Genomic DNA, 23,051 nt, shown 5'->3' with positions numbered 1-23,051 from the left:
GTATGCAGGCACAGAAGGTAATCAGGAAAGCTAATACAATGTTATGCTTTATTGCAAAGTGAATTGAATGCAAGAGTAGGGTATGCTTTAGTTATACAGGACATTGGTGAAACCTCATGTGGTGTACTGTGTACTGCTCTGGTCATCGTACTTTCAAAAGGATGCTAATACAGTCAGAGAGTCAGAGAGACGTACAGCATGGAAACAGACCCTTCAGTCCAACTCGTCCAAGCCAACCAGATATCCCAACCCAATCTACTCTCACCTGTCAGCACCCGGCCCATATCCCTTTAAATCCTTTCTATTCATATACCTATTCAGATGTCTTTTAAATGTTGCAATCGTACTAGCCTCCACCACTTCCTCTGGCAGCTCATTCCATTCATGTACCACTGTCTGTGTTGAAAAATTGCCTCTTAGGTCCCTTTTATATCTTTCCTCTCTCACCCTAAATCCATGCTTTCTAGTTCTAGATTCCCCCACCCCAGGGAAAAAACCTTGTCTATTTACCCTATCCATGGCCATCATGATTTTATAAACCTCGATGAGGTCACCCCTCAGCCTCTGACGCTCCAGGGAAAACAGCTCCAGCATATTCAATCTCTCCCTATAGCTCAAATCTTCCAACCCTGGCAACATCTTTGTAAATCTTTTCTAAACCCTTTCAAGTTTCAAAATATCCTTCCAATAGGAAGGAGACCAGATTTGCAGGCAATATTCCAAAGGTGGGCTCACCAATATCTTGTAGAGCCACAATCCGTGCACTCAAAACTCTGACCAATAAAGAAAAGCATACCAAATGCCTTCTTCACTATCCTATCTACCTGCGATTCCACTTTCGAAGAGCTATGAACCTGCACTCCAAGGTCTCTGTTCAGGGCCTTACCATTAAGTGTACAAGTCCTGCTAAGATTTGCTTTTCCAAAATGCAGCACCTTTAAGTTAAACTTCATCTGCCACTTCTCAGCCCATTGGCCCATATGATCAAGATCCTGTTGCAATCAGAGTTGAAACATGGATGCTCTGGAGATTAACTGTTTATATTGAGAGATTGATGGAAAGAACACATTCTGAAACGTTTTATGGGGTTCTAGCACATGACATAATTTCCTTACAGTGCAGGCTTCACTGTATTCACAATTCTACTGAACCTTTCTCCTATCAGAAAAATATGGTGAGCCTGATATCTTTGTAGGGATATTATATCGACATTCAACCTATCCAGTTCCATGCCATCACAACGGTTATGCTTAGCTTCAAGTTTTATGTCACACCTGTGTACATGGTCCTGACTTTTCAGCCTGCCAATCGAAGAGCTAATATCTTAATTTATTTTGCCTGGTGATATAGATTCCTTTACCTTACTGACTAATCATTGAAGCAGATGGATTGTGGAGAGTCGTCACCTTACTAGTCCAGGGCTGCCCTACTTGAGATTGGCCGTGGCTGATCAGTATGGTGTCTTCCATCCAGACAGAGAGATAGCCTGTAACACTTATTCTCTACATCAGTGGAGTTAGTCTTATAACTCATTACTGCTGTATCATGTTAATGCCATGCAGTGTAGCGAAAGTGTCTTTTCCAGGATGAAAGCCTGGACAAACTTTATAGGGGCTCTGGGCTGCACAAATGTCATGGTCCCCATCTCAGCCTTACAGATTGAGTCTGAAAGGAATGTCACTCACTACCTTTGACAGTGGTTTGGTTGTAGAAATTGTTGAAGCAGTGTCCGGTTTTGAAATTGGCCAATATTTGGGCTCGGCTTCAGACTTTACTTCCAGCCTCCAACTGTTTCTAGGTACCATTAGGCAGTGGAGCTATTTTCTCATAGCTAGGAGTTTGGAACATGAGTGACTGGATGGGTCCATGTGAACACAAGAACAATGTAGAAGAGTAAGCCACTCATCCATTGGAGACTGCTCCTTCATTCAGTAAGACTATGGCTCATCCGATTTTAACCTTCGGTGGCACGGTGGTTCAGTGGTTAGCACTGCTGCCTTACAGCACCAAGGTCCCAGGTTCGATTACAGCCTCGGGTAACAGTCTGTGTGGGGTTTTCATGGTATCCCCTGTCTGCATGGGTTTCTTCCGGGTGCTCTGGTTTCCTCCCACAGTCCAAAGATATGCGGGTCAGGTGAATTGGCCATGCTAAATTGCCCATAGTGTTAGGTGGAGGAAAACGGGTCTGGGTGGGTTACTCTTCGGAGGGTCAGTGTGGACTGGTTGGGCCAAAAGGGTCTGTTTCCACACCGTAGGGAATCTAATCTACATTTCTGCTTATCCAATAATCTTTCATCTCCTTAGTTATCAAGATCTAACTAACTACCTCATCTCATCGTCTTAAAGTGGACAACCCCTTAATTTTAAACTATGACCTCTACTTCTAGATTTGTCTTTTCCACATTCACTAGTTAAGTCTCCTCAGGATCTTGTCTGTTTCAGTTAAGTCAACTGACTGGAAACTCCTCATAAGGTGAGCCACTCATTCCAGGTATCAGTCTAGTAAACATTTTTCTGAACTGTTTCAATGCATTAACTCTATTTGCCAAAGAGAATCCAAGCAGTTTTACAAATACATTAAAAGATAAAAGGGTAACTAGGGAGAGAATAGGGGCCCTCAAAGATCAGCAAGGCGGCCTTTGTGTGGAACTGCAGGACATGGGGGAGATACTAAATGAGTATTTTGCATGAGTGTTTACTGTGGAAAAGAACATGGAAGATATAGAATGTAGGGAAATAGATGGTGATATCTTCAAAAATGTCCATATTACAGAGGAGCAAGTGCTGGGATGTCTTGAAACGCATAAAAATGGATAAATCCCTAGGTCCTGATCAGGTGCACCCTAGAACGGTGTGGGAAGCTAGGGAAATGATTGCTGGGCCTCTTGCTGAGATATTTGTACCACCTTATTCACAGGTGAGGTGCTGGAAGACTGGAGGTTAGCTAATGTAGTGCCACTGTTTAAGAAGGGTGGTAAGGACAAGCCAGGGAACTATAGTCCAGTGAGCCTGATGTTGGTGGTGGGCAAGTTGTTGAAGGGGATCCTGAGGGACAGGATGTACATGTATTTGGAAAGACAATGACTGATTAGGGATAGTCAACATGGCTTTGTGCATGGGAAATCATGTCTCACAAACTTCATTGAGCTTTTTGAAGAAGTAACAAAGAGGATTGATGAGGGCAGAGCAGTGGACGAGATCTATTTCGACCTCAGTAAGGCGTTCGACAAGATTCCCCATGGGAAACTGGTTAGCAAGGTTAGATCACACTGAGTAAAAGGAGTACTCACCATTTGGATACAACACTGGCTCAAAGGTAGAAGACAGAGGGTGGTGGTGGTGGAGGGTTGTTTTTCAGACTGGAGGCCTGTGACCAGTGGAGTGCAACAAGGATCGGTGCTGGGTCTACTACTTTTTGTCATTTACATAAATGATTTGGATGCGAGTATAAGAGATACAGTTAATAAGTTTGCAGATGACACCAAAATTGGAGGTGTAGTGGACAGCGAAGAAGGTTACCTCAGATTACAACAGGATCTTGACCAGATGGGCCAATAGGTTGAGAAGTGGCTGATGGAGTTTAATTCAGATAAATGTGAGGTGCTGCATTTTGGGAAAGCAAATCTTAGCAGGACTTATACTTTTAATAGTAAGGTCCTAGGGAATGTTGCTGAACAAAGAGACCTTGGAGTGCAGGTTCATAGTTCCTTGAAAGTGGAGTCACAGGTAGATAGGATAGTGAAGGCGGCATTTGGTATGCTTTCTTTTATTGGTCAGAGTATTGAGTACAGGAGTTGGGAGGTCAAGTTGCGGCTGTACAGGACATTGGTTCAGCCATTGTTGGAATATTGTGTGCAATTCTGGTCTTTCTATCGGTAAGATATTGTGAAACTTGAAAAGATTCAGAAAAGATTTACAAGGATGTTGCCAGGGTTGGAGGATTTGAGCTATAGGGAGAGGCTGAACAGGCTGGGGCTGTTTTCCCTGGAGTGTCGGAGGTTGAGGGGCGACCTTATAGAGGTTTACAAAATCATGAGGGGCATGGATAGGATAAATAGACAAAGTCTTTTCCCTGGGGTCGGGGAGTTCAGCACTGGAGGGCATAGGTTTAGGGTGAGAGGGGAAAGATATAAAAGAGACATAAGGGGAAACGTATTCCACACAGAGGGTGGTACTTGTATGGAATGAGGTGCCAGAGGAAGTGATGGAGGCTGGTACAATTGCAACATTTAAAAGGCATTTGGATGGGTATATGAATAGGAAGGGTTTGGAGGGATATGGGCCGGGTTTTGGCAGGTGGGACTAAATTGGGTTGGGATATCTGGTCGGCATGGACGAGTTGGACCAAAGAGTCTGTTTCCATGCTGTACATCTCTATGACTCTATGATAGGTAAGATCAGCTAGACCTGAGCTGGTCAGAACCCTTGGAGATCCATTATGTGGCTAAACAGGGCTGTGACTGGCAATGACATGTTTCAGCATACTTTGCTGCTGTTAAATGACTTTGGGTTATCTACAGAGAGCATCTACTTGCATTTAGAACTGACAATGTCACAAATAACATTGAGAGGGGTGGCATTATAGAGGTTTATAAAATCATGAGGGGCAAGGATTGGACAAGGTCTTTTCCCTGGGGTGGGGTAGCCTAGAACTAGATGGCATAAGTTTAGGATGAGAGAGGAAAGATATGAAAGGGACCTAAGGGGTAATGTTTTCATGCAGAGAGTGGTGCACGTATGGAGTAAGCTACCAGAGGAAGTGGTGGAGACTGGTACAATTGCAGCATTTAAAAAGGCATCTGGATAGGTTTATGAATAGGAAGGGTTTACAGGGATATGGGCCAAGTGCTGATTAATGGGACTAGATTAGGTTAGGATATCTGGTCGGCATGGACGAGTTGGACCGTGGTGTCTGTTTCCATGCTGTACATCTCGATGACTCTTAATGCCAAGCAATAATCATTTCCAACAAGACAGAATCTCACTGTCATCCACCATTCAATGGTGTTGCAATCACTGAATGCCCCACTATCGACACCCTGGGATTAACCATTGACCAGAAAGTGAATGGACTTGCTCTCTAAATACTGTGCCTTCAACTGCAGATCAGAGGCTAGGAATTTTGCTGTGTATAACTGATCTCCCAACTCCCAAAGCCTGTCTATTATCTACAATGTACTTGTCAGGTGTATGATGGAACACTCCCCATGTGCTTACATGACTGCTGTTCCAATAATGCTCAAGAAATTTAACTCCTCCCAGAACAAAGCAGCCCACTTGATTGGCAGTTCAACCACAACCATCCACTTCCTTTTGCAGACGCTCAGTAGCAATAGTGTGAACTATCTACAAGATGCAATGCAGAAATTCACCAAATATCCTTAGACAGTACCTTCTACATACAAACTTCCATCCAGAAGGACAAGGGCAGCAGTTACCCGGAAACACCATCACCTGCATGTTCCCCTTCAAGCTACACACAGTCCTGACTTGGAAACACACAACCATTCCTTCAATGTTGTTGGGTCAAAATCCTGGAATTCCCTCCCTCATGGCATTGTGGGTCTATTTGCAGCATATTATTGCTGTGGTTCAAGAAGGCAGATTACTATTTATCATTTTCTTAAGGACAACCAGGGATGGACAATAAATCATGGTCAGGCAGCAATGCCTACATCCCTCAAGTGAATAAAATAAAACCGTACATACTGAGGAATAATGACAAATGATAAGAATCTAACACCGTAGTTGTCTTCTCGTGCGACACCTTGTTATAGAAAATTGTACAATAGAAATAAACTGGGCCTATGAAAAGAATAGGGTTGGGGCGAGCCACCAAAAATACCAGTCAAAATCAAAACAAAAATAGTAGTTAGCTTAGTACAAGCGATAGCACAGTCTAAGTAAATTTTGACCTGTTGTAACTGACTTGTTGTGTGGTGCTTCATAGTATAATTCATCAGAATCTTTAACTGATTACTCTTGACTGACATTTATATCTGCTGGCTGCACTACATTCTAGCTAGTCTTCTGATCCTATCCAATGGTATCACTGCACAAATCAGATCCCAGAATGAAACCTGCCCTGATAGATTAAGGGCTGAGTTTTAACTTATTGTGCTAAATGTCAGTCTTGTCAAGTTTTTTGGAGGATTTCACATTGTGATGCTTGGAGACGTCCATCACCTTATTTTTACAAAATCCGCCTCATTTATTACCTACCCCACTGTTTGGTGCCCCCTCTCACACATTCTAGCACTGTTATACTTTGTGCCATTTCCAAAAGAACTCACCCTTCCTGGATATCCCAGAACTGATCAACATCTGTGGTGTAGCACCATCTTTAAAAAGATATTGTGCACCGAGGCAAGGGCTGTCAGTCTAGAGCTGCCCTGCATTGCTCCTGATATTGACACTGGATGTGGCAGACATTGGAAAATTGGTGCCTTTCTTTGTGGGTAAGGACGTGGTGATACTGCTGATGGGGATGAGATGATGCAGAGGCAGGATGTCCTTTTCTCCCAGGCTGACAGAGGACGCCACTCTACTGGAAGCACACTAACTTGGACTACAGTTACCATCCAGGCCAATGCAGTCTTGATTATCTGAAGGAATGCACAGAATCTAGGAAGATCATCAATGACCTTCTCCACTCTGCCAGTGAAAGTGCCACCATCTTCTTGTCAATACCTCACACTATCTCTGCTACTGTATCTACCATTTCTTGCAACATCATCCCTACTCATCCGAGCTAACATCTGACCGACTAATCCTGAATCTCTTCTGCGTAGCCTACTCACCCCCGAGGACATCTCCACACATGCACCGAAGTTAAGTGTGCCTCCCACCTTTCTCTCTCTCACCCACAATGTGCAGAGTTTCCTGACTTTGACCACCATGTTCAAGCCTCTGTACTGGTATTTTTTGCAGTTGGTTACCATCGTAATTAGTCACTGAAACAGATTCACATGAGTCTGCAGATAGTCTTGAACATATTTTTCAAACACAGAGAAAAAAAGTTCTTAATTCAAACAGCAAAGCCAAGATTCAAGCTGCTCCTCAACACTGTTCTTTTACCGTTAGTCAATTCCAGTGAAATTTCACTCTTATCTCAAGTCTAAGTTTTTTTTATTAACAGATTTCTCCCAGCTTCTTGTCCTCAGGCTATTGAGTCATTTTCACGATGATTTTTGCAGTCAACAAGCGCAAACATTTCACAATACCTTTCACAAAGCACTTCACAAGAAAGCGCACAAGCTAACTGATCACGTAATGCTGATGCAAATTCCAATCTTCTGCACACCATGACACCTAGTGCGGGGGTGAAAATCGTTTAACAGTGAACGGGATTGACAATTCACAAATTGCATTACGGACAAATCACATTTCATGAACATGCGTTATAGGAGAACTACCTGCACCTGCAAAGAATTTTGTTTGACCATCAGCATCAGGAAATTGCAGATCATATTGTAGGATGTTAGCTTATGGCCATTTATCAACACTGACAATGGGCATGATTTTCCGCTCCTGTCTTGGTGAGAATAAGATTTAATTGGGCCAATATTCTGGGCGTGAGAGTTTTAAAAATAAATGTTGTCATGGGATGGTTTTGCTGACTGGACCAGTATTTATTGAATTAAGTGCCAATTGGACAGTTAAGAGTCAACCTCATTACTTTAGGCCTGGAGCCCCCTGTAGATCAGACCAGGTAGAGATGCCAAATGACGTCTCCTAAAAGGCATTAATGAACCAGGTGAGCTTTTATAACAAATCAACAGTACTTTTGTAGTCGCTATTAGACAAACATTTTAATGCAGTTTTTTTCATAGAATTCAAGCATCATCTTTTACAATGAAATTCAAATCATGTCCTCAGAACGTTAGCCTGGGGTTCTGGATTACTTCGCCTCTGCTTCCCTATCAAGTTAAACTGTCACAATATTAACTTCTCCCTCCTCAGATGGTGAGATCAAATTCCAATTGTAGCCTATTTCATCAGATTTGCATCTCACTAATTAAAAAAAATCAGTATTAACTTCTCCTTCTCAAATAACTCCTGCCCATATGAGAATTCTGATGCTTCAAAAGCTCACCTATGAAATTCAAAAGGGTACCTTTTGAGTTGGGTGTTAAGTGTTGAGTCTTAACATAGAAACATAGTATATAAGAACAGGTGTAAGCCATTTGGAGCATGAAGCCCACTCTGGCATTCAACACAAGTCCTGGTAGTTCACAGCCGTGCAAGCCATCTTCCTTTCTGCTGGAATGTGCCTTTGCAAAGGAAGTCTGGAGAGAGATGCAGTGGTTTTTGCCAAGGTTTGTCCCAAGCAGCTCCGTGATGCAGGACTCTATGCTCTACAGTCTGTTCCCTGGGATGCACACCAAGACAAACACAACTGCACCTGGAAGACCATTAACTCGGTGAAAAATGCTCTTTTCTGCCCAAAGTTTGTTGGTCTTCTGGAGCAAGGAGTTGACCTAACCGAGTGTTGCATACTGGCACATTCCAAGTTCCGGGACAGTGAGCGACACACTAGAGCTTGGGGCAGCTGCCACCAAGATGCAGTTGGAAAAGACCACTGTCTAAAGTCTTTTGGCCAAACTACAATGAGGGTCCATTCAGCTATCACACTCTTCCAATTCTTCAAATATGTGTAAATAATATGTTGCGTAACTAAGAAATGCCTTTGGGTTGTTGGAACAGTCGAGAGAGTCAAACTCCAAAGTTTGTTTGTTCGCGATATGCTCTAGTGAACTGCTGTAGTGCCTGTGTATGCATATAAAGATACTTTTATGAATAAACTATATTGTTGAAATTTTAAAAAAGTCATCTTCCTTCTCTTTAGATGGAAGTGGTGTATTGCAGCAGGTGTCTCCAAATCAATGGGAACTGTATCTGTGGACACTTTGTTCACAAAACTGGGAAACTGCAATGCGTCAGCCTCAGAAGGTTGGTTATTTGTTACCAGGTATGCGTAGGTAGCTTTTGCAAGCAGAGGCAGCCTGTGGCTGAGATGAGGAACTATGGGCATGCTCAAGACTGTCAATCAGTCTCAGTCTTTGTCTCCAATAGTCATGAGGGCAATTGGAGATAGCAGAGGAAGACTTGATTTGGTAGCTTCAGTCAGAAAGGACTGCGCCCCTTTGAAGCAGGGGAATGAGGCAAGTGACGGTCACTTGTGAGGCCCAACAAAGGCTCCACGAATCAAAAGATATGGAATCCAGGCATAAGGCAGGTACATTTATGGTAATGTGAAAAGGGCTCAATCAAAACAGAGGGAGGTTAAGGAATGAAGGCTATTGAGGGCACAGGGATCATAACACAATAAAAGCCATGAAGAATAGGGACTAATTCATGCATCACATTTCGCACATGCAGCCTGCAAGTCACTCTCACAAATCAAAGTTGGAACCTCACCATATTGATTTGGAAATCAACTGCATAATAAAGGTATCAGTTTGAAACAAACTGTATTCAAAGCGGATGAAGTATCTTCCGAGCAGGTATAACATGCAGCTTCGAGAGATGTCAGGGTTCAAGTGTCCCTTTAAAAAGGCAGTCATCTCTCTTACTGTTTGCTCAGCAGACCAGTGTGCAATGCTGGCATGCAAAGCCCTCATGGGGCTACTGCAGTCATCATGACTCCAACAATTAAACAATGATATTCATCTGCCTTCAATTCACTGTCAATCTGAATGTCAATATTTGTCAGAGCATCCATTTCTGAAACGCACTCATGAAGAAATGATGGGGAGCACACTGTCCAACGGATTACCATCTTGTGATTTCTGACCTCAGAAAGACATAGGAACAAGGCACTTTTGAGCATAACCTCATCTTTCCAATTAGCCAACATCTGAACAAGGACTTGCATTCAAGGACTGGATGCAATTCTATTGCAGTAGCCCAAAAGGTCACAGATGCCCTTTGTTCAGAAAGCGCAGATGGCAGGAAGACTTAGTAGCTTGAGATCATGAGTGGACAGCATACACATGATGCTGATGCTTGCAGACTGAGGCTTTGTGAGGCGTCACTGAATTGACAGAGTTTAGACTGAGTGGGCTCCAAGAGTGTGAGATAGCAGAGAGAAGACTGTGCTTCCCCTTTCCTCAGTCACTGTTTATCATCTCTTTTGTGGAGTTCAAAAGCACTGAATTGTGCTGCTATCTGCCACCACACTGAGTAGGTATGATGCAATGTCCTTTTGATTCTATTCACCAGGAAAAGAATGTTTCTATGACTCTGTCCACAACAACTGAGAGAAGCAGGGAGCTAACGAACGTTCTTTTTGCTAGCATCTGTTGTGTTGTAGCTGGGAAGACAGGCTGGGGAGATGGCTTGCAGCCTCTGATATGATGGGCAGTGGGGTCTTTAAATACAGCATAAGACCCTTCGATCCCAGGTGGTCTTATAAGTGGTGAGAACTAGTGGCTCGCATGCCCATGCAATTTGTTGAGTAATTCACGCTACAAGGATGACATATGTTGGGCAGCAGAAAAGGTTGAACAATTTCCAGTTTCACTCGTGATCTCTAGTTGATCAGAATGTTTTGCTTACAATTTTTCCCATGAAATTGAGATCATCCTCATTGGTCCTCCCTGCACTGCCTCTATGTCATGCTCCCTTACATCATGGTATTGGAATTACATACTGCTTAAATCTGGCCAAACCACATTATACAATGTTTAACATGGCATCTGGAGATTTGAATGCATCTGATTTTCCAATAAAAGGCTAGCTTTCCTTGTTGTCAATTAGCTTGATGGAATATTATGAGTGCCAAAATTACTAATATCCCATGGTCTTTCCCACCATCTATTTTAGTTGGTTCAATCCCACCCATTGAGTATTTGGTTGGTTCAATCCCACCCACTGAGTATATATGCTCCTTATGTTTAAAAGTTGCATTTGTCCATGCTAATCTTTATTGATCACCCTAGTACAAACTTGATTAAGTTTTCTTTGCAAGTTCTTGGCTGCCTCAATAGAGTCTGAATTGCAATTGAAAAAAGATTGCAACCACTGTTATTGCTTAGAAAATTTCCACCCTTTACCAGGTGCTTTTATGGCACCGAAACCAAGCAGGCAGCTGGCTGTCAAGGTCTCTAGATTAGCCTTTCAGTTCCCTATTTTTACTGGCAGAGGTACAACCACCAGGTCACAGCAAACACTTGAACAGCCTCAACACTGTACAACCTTAAATATCCAAACAAGCAGCACTCAAAATATACAAACTTGTCAGACTGTTATTGAATATGATTATTGCTCAAGCAGTCATATTCAATTTAATTTTCATAAGTATAAATTAAATACATACATATTCAGTATTACTGCTGTAAGCATTTCTTCAAACTCAAAGTTTGGGAGAAGATTTGTAGCTCGGGTGCTCGTTGTTGTGGTTCTGTTCGCTGAGCTGGGAATTTGTGTTGCAGACATCCTCAGTGCTTGGGAGCCTCCTGTGAAGCGCTTCTGTGATCTTTCCTCCAGCATTTATAGTGGTTTGAATCTGCCGCTTCCGGTTGTCAGTTTCAGCTGTCCGCTGCAGTGGTCGGTATATTGGATCCAGGTCGATGTGCTTATTGATTGAATCTGTGGATGAGTGCCATGCCTCTAGGAATTCCCTGGCTGTTCTCTGTTTGGCTTATCCTATAATAGTCGTGTTGTCCCAGTCAAATTCATGTTGCTTGTCATCTGCGTGTGTGGCTACTAAGGATAGCTGGTTGTGTCGTTTCGTGGCTAGTTGGTGTTCGTGGATGCGGATCGTTAGCTGTCTTCCTGTTTGTCCTATGTAGTGTTTTGTGCAGTCCTTGCATGGGATTTTGTACACTACATTACGTTGCATGAACAAAACCAATGTAGTGTACAAAATCCCATGCAAGGACTGCACAAAACACTACATAGGACAAACAGGAAGACAGCTAACGATCCGCATCCACGAACACCAACTAGCCACGAAACGACACAACCAGCTATCCTTAGTAGCCACACACGCAGATGACAAGCAACATGAATTTGACTGGGACAACACGACTATTATAGGATAAGCCAAACAGAGGACAGCCAGGGAATTCCTAGAGGCATGGCACTCATCCACAGATTCAATCAATAAGCACATCGACCTGGACCCAATATACCGACCACTGCAGCGGACAGTTGAAACTGACAACCGGAAGCGGCAGATTCAAACCACTACAAATGCCGGAGGAAAGATCACAGAAGCGCTTCACAGGAGGCTCCCAAGCACTGAGGATGTCACCTCGACAGGGGACGAAACGTTTGCAACACAAATTCCCAGCTCGGCGAACAGAACCACAACATTTCTTCAAACTGTACACTTTTCATTTTAAAACTTGGGAGACTCATTTACAAGGACAAGCCAGGATAAAAGGAAAGATACTTTAAACCACTCCATTAAGATCACAGAAAAACCTTCCTCACTCATTTCAGTTCAATTACCCTGGATCACCAGGTCAATTGGCTTTTTGCAGAACCTCTCTCACTCTCTTGGGCATATAAAGTTAAAAATCACATAACACCAGATTATTGTCCAACAGGTTTATTTGGAAGCACTAGCTTTCAGAGCGCTGCTCCTTCATCAGGTGGTTGGACCTGATGAAGTGCTCCAAAAGCTAGTGCTTCCAAATAACCCTGTTGGACTTTAACCTGGTGTTATGTGATTTTTAACTTTGTACACCCCAGTTCAACACCAGCATCTCCAAATCATCTCTTGGGCATGGTACAAAATGAGCAGATCTGATAGCAAATATGACTCTCACCTATACCGTGCGTATTCAGCAATAATACACGTGGGCCTGATATAGTGGATGGCCCCCCTCATTATAGAACCTACATTAATTTTAACCCATTAATTTTTATGGTTTAAAAATCAGGTATGCCATACAATTAAAGGACCAGTTTATTAGGTATGTAATTGAAAATGACTGCTTAATGGACTTACTCTTAACATTTATGACTTAATGTTCTTTGGTTTACTGGATTCAGGCCACAACCAATGTTTTGTGGGTATTTTGAACCAAATTCTTTTCCATTCTGAGTATATATGGATTCCACTCATGCAATTCCATTTAAATTGTACAATGTGCTGGCTGACAAAGCAATCAATTGGCAGATTGCAGTTTCTCAATCATGACACTAGTGATCTTCATGGAGAAGATCTAGAGAAACAGGGATGTCCTGTACCTGAATTTGTGGTTGGAGTGGTGATGGGGTGTATTTGTGTACAACAAAGCCATGTTCTCATGACATTTTCTCATTCCTCCTGTAGACCACTTGTGACCTCTAGTAGAATTAATTAATTATCTTTCTTCTAGTGACTGCTAATAAGGTAGAGTAGCAAGGCACTTGCACTTTTTAAAGTTAAGTCCTCAAAAAATTTCCAGAATAAATGTTGGTGGACTATTAGTGATGCTTCAGTCAAGTGTACTAGAAAGTCTGGATTTCAAAGTCTTCAAATCTCCAACAGAAAATTAACAGGAAAGCATGATGTACCTTTTAAGTAGTACATTCTCTGCAATAACTTATTTACTTCCCATCAAGTGGTCAATGTTTGAAGAAGCACTATCTACCAAAGTATCATGCAGCCTCAATAATGAGCACCAGGAAAATATGTAACTGACTTCAACCTAATATATAAGTATTCCTACAGAAAGTTTCAAATTCTTTATCATGATAGTGTCTTGTACGAAATGGAGCCTAAACCAATGTTTCAGTTTACAGCCCTAACTTGGTTACTTTATATTCACTAATGTGAAATCTTCAGCTCATACATTTTTTCAAAAATTAAATGAATTTAGTTTATACAGACATTAAGTCTCTTAATTGGCCCGTCTTCACTCTACCAACTGTTACCACTTACGCTTCTATATTAAATTTTTATCTATATGTCTGCTTCTTTGACCAAGTGCAAGCATCATTTTGAAGTCTGAATTTCACTGTCAGTGCAATGCCAGGTGTGTTGTTCATACCTCTCAACAGCTGACAGACTATATAAAACATCAAGTCCCTTTGACAATTTTAATAGAGTACTAAAAATATTCAACCAGTCCATGCTTACTGAACAACGTCACTGATTCCATGATGAGACATCAATTGCTGAACCATCCAAAGTGTGCTAAAAGTTACATTAACAACTAGTTTAAGATTATTATTTGTCCTTGCAATGTAGTTTACTTCCACTTGCTGAAAGCTTATATATATTCATAGATAGGGACTTGACCTTGGCAGGAGAAGGAAACTGGTCCAGGCATTGCGTGTTTTTTTAATTAACTAAAAGCACAGAAGGGCATTAGTTCCATGGTATACTCTTGATGGCTATTTCTCAACTAATCTGTGTTCCCTCCCTGCCTAAAGTATGTTGCTTAGAAGTGCTGTCAGTACTGCAGTTAATGTCTAAGCAGGCCATTTTATGATTGAAGCATTACCGTTCAAATTAATTTCTGTAGCAGTTCATGGTATTTTCAAGATCAATATACCTGGACCATCAAATTTCTTTGGACGTCCATTTTTTCTAGCTTTTTGCCATTTGAAAACTACTGTTCTGTATTTAAGTTCATAGTGGATGACTTCACAAATGCTTGCATTGTTGATTCATACTGCTTATGATACTACCATCAGCAAAACTGGATGTGTAGTTTTATATTTCAATTTCTAAATTGTTCACAAATTTGAATATTTGAGACCCCATCTTTGTGGCACACCAGCAGTAACATCCTTTTAATTGGAGTACCTGCCTATTATTCTTGGTCTGTTTCTTACTGCTCAGCCAATATCATCACTAGATCAATAATTTGCCTTTAGTATCATGAAATTTATTTGTAGCTAACAGTGTTTCATGAGGGACTTTCAGCATCAAATGCCTTTTAGAAGTTCATATAAGGAACTTGAATCGACGTTGTTCTGTCCAATATGTTAAACCACCTTTTCAAAAATTTCAAACCAATCCTTCAGGCGTGACCCACCCATTATAGGTCCATTCCAGAGCACACTCAGCAGCTGAACATTTTCAAGGTGCTCAGTAATCCTTTATTATTGACTCGAGCAATTTCCCAACAACAGATGTTAGGCTAGCTGGTCTATAATTCCCTTGTTCGTTCCTCCCCACCTCACCTTTCTAAGTAGTGGAGCAACATGCAAAATTTTCCAATTGAAAGAAATGGTTCCCAAATATAGCAAACATTGGGACATGGGGTTCTCACTTACTTCTTGTAAAACTACAATAGAAAGTATTTGGTCCTGGGGAACTACCATACTTTCACATGAATTTTTCATCCATTGCTGTTATTTTGAATATATTTTGGTGCGTTTTTACCTCTGAATGAATACTGGTTGCAGGGCATATAAACTTGATGGTGGGGTCCTAGGGAGTGTTGCTGAACAGAGAGACCTTGGGGGTGGAGTCGTGGGTAGATGGGATGGTGGGGAGGGCATTTGGAATGCTTTCTTTTATTGGTCAGGGTGTTGGGTGCAGGAGTTGGGATGTCATGTTGCAGCTGTGCAGGAAGTTGGTTGGGCCACTGTTGGAGCGTTGCATGCATTTATGGTCTCGTTCCTGTTGGGGGGGGGGAAATGTTGTGGCTCTTGAGGGAGTTCAGAGGGGATTTGCAGGAGTGTTGCCAGGGTTGGAGGATCTGGGCTGTGGGGGGAGGCTGAGCAGGCTGGGGCTGTTTTTCCTGGAGCATCAGAGGCTGAGGGGTGACCTTGTGGACGTTTGCAGAATTGTGGGGGGCATGGATAGGGTGGGTGGGCCGGGTCTTTTCCCTAGGGTCAGGGGGTCCAGGGCTGGAGGGCATGGGAGGGTAAAGATGTGGGGGAGACCTGGGGGGGGGGCAGCTTTTTCGCACAGAGGATGGTACGTATGTGGAGTGGGCTGCTGGGGGTGGGGGGTGGTGGAGGCTGGTGCAGTTGTGGCATTTGGGAGGTGTTTGGATGGTATACGAGTGGGAAGGATGTGGACCAGGTGCTGGTAGATGGGACTGGATTGAGTTGGGGTGTCTGGTGGGCATGGATGGGTTGGGCTGGGGGGTCTGTTTCCATGCTGTACATCTCTATGACTCTAAGAGCAGTCTACATAAAATTATTTTCCCAAAAACTAGTCAAACCACTAACATTGGGATATACAATTTTGCACTGAGTTTCCTGTTATTTTTAACCATTTTAGCTGCAACAAACAAAGTGCAGGTAATTTTGACATTCCTACAGTGCTAATCCTTTAATTATACTCAAGCAGTTAACAAACACAAATGATATTTCCTCCCCAACTTTAATCATCTAGTTTGTGGACTACACAAGAGCAGTAAAAGAAAGAGCTGAGTGCCAGTGAAGAAAATTCTGATATATCCACAAGAAATCTCATATACTCAGGTTTACATAGATGCACTACTTTTCCCAACTGTGCTTTGAATTTCAGATATTTATTTTGACATAAGTAGCAATTTCTACAGCTTGAAAATATTATTTTGATACACTGCATCCTTAAAATAAATATTTCAGTTAATAATTCATTTGCAAACAAAATTTTTTTAAAAAGTACAAACAAGTGTTTGTTTTGTTTCATCTCTTGAGAACGTTAATTTTAACCTATTAGTGATGCTTCAGTCAAGTGTACTAGAAGGTCTGGATTTCAAAGTCTTCAAATCTCCAACAGAGAATTAACAGGAGCTTTAAACATTCACTTTTCAAAATACTTCAATAATTTTGAAAACCTTGTAGCCTGTCCTCAACTCACCTTCTATGCAAGAAACAAGAAAGGCTTTTCTCCAAACCATTTACTTAAGGTTATTTAATTTATCTTTGAACTCACACTGATTACCGCAGAAGTGCTGACCATAGAATTTCTCCTTCAACTTTTTTAACTCAACAATTCCCAGGACAGTATCCCAAAATCCTTCCTATTCTTTATTCATTTCAATTATGTACTCTACTCATTAATAGTGTTTATACACTATTTTGTTAGTAATTCCTTATTGGCCAATGCCCCACAATCTGAATGGCATAGCTCAAAATACAGACGGAAGAGGAGCAAATCTAACCTGAAAAGCCCCAAAATTATTCTGGAAAGTTCAAGCATGGGATCAAACTATCAGATAAATGCTTGTTCCTTAAAAGCTGTGAGTCTATCAGCAGAAAACATAGCAGAGAATCAATCTTTGAACAGAAATATAGTGAGAAAGTGGCGATTTACAGATTTGCCAATGAGCAAAACTATATCTTCAAGGACCAAGACTATGAGCTTTGGCACTGGGAAGCAAGGCTGGCAAGACCATGGGCTGCTGTTATGGAAAGGTGGCTGTATGTGGTTATAAAGAGGCATTGGGGATGCAGAATGGCTGCAAAGGGACAAAACTATTTTTAACCTTTTAAAAGCACGAGTTTATAACATGAATATTATTCAAATCACAATATTCACTACAACAGTAAGCTAATAATGAACAATTATGTTTCATAAACATTTACATTTTGGTATTATCACATCTCAAACAGCCTCACATACTATGAGTTACTTGAAATGCATTGAATGTGTTAGTGACAACTATGCAATTATTTAATTCTGATGGCTCCAGTCTATGGACAGCTTGTTTATGGTCTGTATATGTGGGTCTTATTTTTAAAAAATTATTTGTTGCTAACCAATGCCTATTATTGCATACCAATTTAAATACTGCAGTGTCTTGAATAATGCTTTTCTGGTGCACTGTGGCTTTATAACAAATGGAACAGTGGTGATTTTTGACAACATTGTTGAACTCATAATTGTGCTCCTTTGTAAGTCCAAACATTTCCTATATAAACTCAATTACAGAAGTTACTAAGAGACTATTACCTAATAGAAAGTTTCTAAGAATGAAAACGTAGCTCCCAAAACTCAAAATGTATCCCAGAATAAAACCTAAGTGGCTTTGCGAATTAGCATCATGGCCCACCTTCACATCTTCCATGGTGGAATCTTGTTTAATTCAAATATTCAAGTATATAACAACCTTGAAATTCATACCTTATAGGGATATTTAATATACATAAACTGGATACTCAAGCAAGACTAGTCAATTTAGAGTTACAATAGGTCTTTGCTCATTTGTTAGCATCGTAATCTTGGCTTCAGGTGGGGTATATGCTTCCATTATTCATTCCTTTGCATGTATCATCACTAATAAAGGAGTGAATATCAAAGTCATACCATCTATTAAATTCACCTTATTCTGTCTCACTTGATGCTTACCATAATGTACTTGCATGATATAGGTACACTTGTTTATAATATCCAATTCTTGTGTTAAAAGAAAGTCATTTTTCCAAAAAAATTGATTGCTAAGATGAGAAAGTTAAAAGCTAGCCAGTCTTGAACTTCAAGAACCTTTAAGTGCTCAATTTACACTTTTTTATATAATACAAACAGTTCCTAGTTCTCATGTCTGATGAACCATCCCATGTTGTACTTCATCTGTTAATATCATTAATCTTGCTTAAGACCTTTCATCTCACATTTCCAGATCTGTTTCATTGCTAAAGCTGTCTCCAACAAGCTTTTGTATCTCTTATGCCAATCGATTTTCTTCCGTCAATAATTCTCCATAAAGGCCTAAGTTCCAAATACATGGCGAATGGGGAGAAGAATTAGCCTAGACATAATACAAATCAAAAGCAGATCTGATAACTGATTAGTTCTCAATTCTAACCTGCAACCACTTTATCTATTTGAAACTTCCTGCTGCTTCCAAAGTGTAGTCATGTGATTACTTCAGCTCTCTCAAACCGTTGGTCTACCCTGAAATTTTCTCATTGATGTTAACCTGCAAATATTTCAATTCACATGGTTCTTCCTTATTATAGTGCATCCCGTTGTTTGAATTGAACACTCGTTATGATTCCAGTTGATGTTATTACTGGACAAGCAAGATCCTCGACTGAAATCTGGCTTGATATATTTTTTTTAAAACAGTTTTAACCTTCACTGAAACACAAGCATAGAATGCTACAGATTTGATTTCAACAATAAAATGGAAGTGTATTAGCCAAAAGAAAAGATAAAATTGAACAAACCAAACTATTTACATAAAACATGGTTAAAGATTCAGAAACACACCATAATGTATAATTAATCTCAAAAATATTCATCTGCGGTACTCACACCAGGAAGAAATCCTTTCTCTATCCCACAAAGTGCAAGTTAGCTGTTATTTCAATTCCTGGTCATGAGAATCTGATAACCTCTTCTTTAATTTGTCATACAAATTGTGCTTACACTTTCTCAGATTCATATGCCCCTTCAGGGAATTAACCAAACATGTCTGATCAGTGAGTTTCAAATTAAACTGTTCACACTGGGGTAACATCTTTCTTAACAGTTGGAACCTTCCTCCCTTTCTCAGGAGCAACCATTTTACACATCCAGCATCAGAAAAGACTTGGGCAAACTGCCCAAATGAAACCAAAATGCTTTCTTTCACAACCTATTGGTGACTGTCAAAATCAAAAGAAGTAAAAACCTCTGACTTCAAGAGAGAGACCAGGACCAGAAAAATAAAGGGGTGGCAATTTAAGACTCAGATGAGGAGGACATTCTTTTCTCAGGGTTTGAGTGTCTTTGGAACTCTATGGTACAAGAAGCCGTGGAGCAGAGTCATTGTGTATATTTAAGGCTGAGATAAATTCTTAATCAGTAGAGGAATCAAGAATTATAGGGATAAGGCAGGAAAGAGAACGTGAGGAATGTCTAATCAACCATGACCCTACTGAATGGCACAGCAGGGTCAAAGGGCTGAATGGCCTAGTCCTGTTCACTTTTCTTATAGTGAGACCTTTCTAAACTGAAAATCTAATGCACAACAATTTAATTTGTCTGCTTACAAAAACTTTCCAGAAAGAAATTTCCATTAGCATGCCCTAACGCACTTTAATGGATTTTTTAAACATCTCCATGGCCGCCGAAATACCTGCAAGTTATTAATTAAATCCCCTCAGATACACAGAAAACTCATATGCCACAAGCTCAAAACTCAAAAATCCAAAATAAATGTTATTGAGCGGCACAGTAACTCAGTGGTTATCACTGCTGCCTCACAGCCTCAGGCGACTGTCTGTGTGGAGTTTACACATTCTCCAGTGTCTGCGTGGGTTTCCATTGGCTGCTCTGGTTTCCTCCCACAATCCAAAGATGTGCAGGTTAGGTGTATTGGCCATGCAAAATTGCCCATAGTGTTCAAGGATGTGTAGGTTAGGTACATTAGTCAGGGGTAAATATAAAGTAAAAAGGGTAGGGGAATGGTTTTGGGTGGCATACTCTTCGGAGGATCACTGTGGACTTGTCAGGCTGAAGGGCCTGTTTTCATACTGTAGGGATTCTATGATATATTTCACATACCTAAAATCACACAATTCATCATTCTAATTTAACACCATCCAGGACAGTCTGTTTGACTGGAACCCCAACATTCAACACCCAGCCCACCCACACTGAGGCACAGTGGTAGCAATATGTACTATCTAAAAATTTTACAGCAATAACTCATCAAGCATCTGTGGCAGCACCTTCTAAACTCACCACCTCAACCATAAGGAAGGAAGAGGGCAATTGACACATAAGAGCACCAACACCTGGAAGTTATGCATCAAGCCACACCTCTTCCTGACTTGGGACTATACTGCCATTTAATCACTGTCATTGGATCAAAATCCTGGAACTCCCTTCCTAACAGCATTGTGGTGTACCTACTCCACATTGAACTGCTGCAGTTCAACGCAACAACTGAACAACTCTTTTCCAAAGGAAGAGGAGTTAGGATGGACAACAAATGCTGGACCAGCCAGCAATACCCACACTCCATGAATGGAGAACATAGTTTCTCGAAATGTATCGAAAGGCCTTGGGTTCTTCCCTCCACTGACAAACTGAACATCACCTAATCATGATTGCTTGTTTTGCTTCACGATTTTCTTTGTTTCAACCTGGAGGTACTGTGGAGTTTCTCTTTACTTGAAGAAAACTCACTAAGTACCTGAATAACAAACAATTACCCTTTACAAGATCTGGATAATCAGCAGGAACTACTTTCAAAAGGAAACACAGAGCAGAGATAGAGAGACATCACAGTAACTTATTATTCCAACCACATTTTCCCCCACGTCCCCCAAAACTAACTGTCCCTAAGAGTTTTTTTTGCTGGAAAGCTACAATTTCAATTTCTCAAAAAGAGAAGCTGCATTCTCCTCGCTTTTTTCTTTTGCTGGGCGATCAACTGAGAGTGTTTGTCAGAAAAACCAGTTAAAAATCTACAATAAATGATGAAGATGCATCATCAGTTGAAATGTTTGGATCAAATGAGTCACTACGAACCAACTGAATGAAGAATGGTTATTGGGTTTTTTCATAAACTTGCATTTAAAAAAATGGAGACCATACTTCCACTGAATTATAGTCAATGTATTAGACAATGTTTAAACTGAATCTTTCTGCAGTACCTTCTCTTAACATTACTAATAGAAAGAAATAAGCTGTACAGATATGCTTTTCCTGTTGCGTCAATGGGCAAGTAACAATACAATCAACACGTAATTTGGCTCTTTACAATATAAAGCAGGAAGGTCTTGGATTGATTGCTTTGTGCACTCAATGTAATGCCAACTGGTCTGAAACTGGATGACAATGCAGCACTACAATTGTCCCTGGATGACAGAGTAGAAAAATTGGCCAGGAATCATGGTCTTGACTGCTTTCTGACTCTCCCAGTTGAATGCATGTATGTCAATGACGGATGACAGTAGGGTTGGACTTGGCTCAGACTGTCAAACAAGATGCTGACAATCACAGGCTAAGTTCAAGCATGTCGAATAAACTTTCAGTTGAACTACTAGAGTTCTAATGTTACCTGCAGTCCATCACAGCCTGGAATCCGCATGAAGAAGGGGATGAATCTATTAACTGTGTTTCTTGTGTTCTGAGTACTAATAATCTAATTTGCAATTTCAGTTTTATTTTATCCATTCTGCTGGGTCACGCAGTCTCATTTGTCCCTGTTCCTTCACTATAAGATTGTGATTCAGTTAACTTGTTTGATATTCTGAAAAGAATTGCTCCGCTGATTCATGTTATTCAGAGCATAATTATAACACTTCACTACACAAAGGGCTGTGAACAACATCTTAAATTTGAAAAAAAAATTATGATTTCAACTGCAGATTGCATTTCAGAATTTGCCACACCCAAACAATACTATGTGGTGTGGCCTTTCATTTAAGCATATGCTTAAATTTCTATCTAAAAGTAGTGAAGCAGAAATCAAAACATATATTTTGCAGTTACACTTTTAGAGTTAGGCTAAGAATTTCATATAATCAAAATTCCTTCTGAAAATGAATTTTAAACTCACATTTAGGTTCCTTCTTCTCAATTAAAGTACTTCACGGCAAATCATTTTAATCTAAAATGGTCAAAAAAAAGCACTTGACATGAAGAAACAATTCAAAACATTACTGTCTAAATAAGATTTGAAGTGATCAATATTCTCATCTGATGGTAACTATTGTGATATTCTGCACCGATAGCAGTGATTAAAAACAGTTTAGACAGAGTTAGTTACTTCCTTTTGTTAAAACACATGTAAACAATTATGAAATATGCAATTCAAAACAGTAGGTATAGTTATTTACAAACTTTTAAAATCTACTCAAGAAACTTTGCAAGCTATTGACTCTACTTCACATAACATGTGATGGCATGCAAACTCTGCACACACATCAGTTTGTCATAAATGGGGCTTGAAGCTTTCATGCATCAAATCCTTCCAATATTAGAAGAGTACATACCTTTGGTACGTGCTGGAAGCCTATGCAGTGCACCCAGTGACTGAATATTGATTGAATAATCTTGCCTGGAAAGGAATGTAGTGACTTGTTAAATGTTTTAATAAATCACAGAAAGGGACTTTTGCAGCTCTGCAGTCCACATCCCAAAATAATTTACAAGGCGATTTCCTGTCAAGTAATCCAAACACAGTCTTGGTGCCATATTTTATCATAAAAATAAACAGTGAATG

At 40.6% G+C, this 23,051-nt stretch overlaps 1 protein-coding gene across 2 annotated transcripts in view; it reads right to left on the bottom strand.

Annotated features, from left to right (window-relative positions):
• LOC132826283 (fibroblast growth factor receptor 2-like) overlaps positions 1-23,051 on the bottom strand; it is a 189,647-nt gene that overhangs the window by 159,718 nt on the left and 6,878 nt on the right. For both annotated transcript variants that reach the window (XM_060842065.1, XM_060842067.1), the window contains exons 2-3: positions 22,822-22,886; positions 22,386-22,436 (exon numbers count right to left, since the gene is read on the bottom strand). The gene's annotated coding sequence lies outside the window, so the exon portion shown is untranslated. The remainder of the gene's footprint in view (positions 1-22,385; positions 22,437-22,821; positions 22,887-23,051) is intronic.

This window comes from Hemiscyllium ocellatum, chromosome 22, assembly GCF_020745735.1.
Source record: "Hemiscyllium ocellatum isolate sHemOce1 chromosome 22, sHemOce1.pat.X.cur, whole genome shotgun sequence".
Classification (NCBI taxonomy): Eukaryota; Metazoa; Chordata; class Chondrichthyes; order Orectolobiformes; family Hemiscylliidae; genus Hemiscyllium; species Hemiscyllium ocellatum.
This window is presented reverse-complemented; position numbering and strand designations above follow the sequence as displayed.